The sequence below is a fragment of the Cynara cardunculus genome (assembly GCF_001531365.2).
Source record: "Cynara cardunculus var. scolymus isolate 2C chromosome LG 10, CcrdV1, whole genome shotgun sequence".
In the NCBI taxonomy this organism is placed as follows: domain Eukaryota; kingdom Viridiplantae; phylum Streptophyta; class Magnoliopsida; order Asterales; family Asteraceae; genus Cynara; species Cynara cardunculus.
The window spans coordinates 6,442,631-6,443,377 of NC_037537.1; positions in this window are offsets into that span (position 1 = coordinate 6,442,631).

Here is a 747-nt window from a genome sequence, read left to right on the forward strand (position 1 = left end):
ATGGGCATTTAGTATTTTTATAGATTAATTACAAAATATGCAAAAAAAAGTATTTATTATAGTTACAAGATTTTTATTTATAAAATGTATTTTACGTATTAATTTTATTATGATTAATAAAATTAACTAAAACCTTTATGGGCTTATTATATTATGGGCTTAAGGATAATCAAAAGCTCAATCCATTGTCGGGTTTTATAGTTAGTCTATGACATGAGCCCAAACCTAAAAGGTTGATTAATTTAAAATTTAGATTTAGAGATTGCCAGAAAAAATAAAAAATAAAACATTTTCTCTCTTTTTTATAAAACACATACTAGATTAGGGTTTTGGGCTAGCACCGGGTAGAAGCTAAGTGTGTTCCTGTGTAAATCTATTTCGATTTCTATGTGCTCCACGAGAACTAGTGAAAACTTCTTAAAACACTCTATGCTTTGCTTTAAGATCCATTTTAAAAGTCATTGGATCCGTTTAGGGTTTCTTTCTAGAAAAGTTTTCTAAATAAGTAACCAATAATATTTTCCGCTATGTTTAAAAGTTTACAAAATTGTTTTTAAACCCAACAGTGGTATTAGGGCTACTTTGCCTGTGATAACCGGATCTTGGTTATCACCCGAGGTAATTAATATGTGATTATTTGTTAAATGTTTATGTGACAGCATGATAAATTGTTATATTTGATCATGCTAGTGTGTGAAATTATGTGCATAAATGAGTATGCATCAAATATGTGGGTATTAATATGTG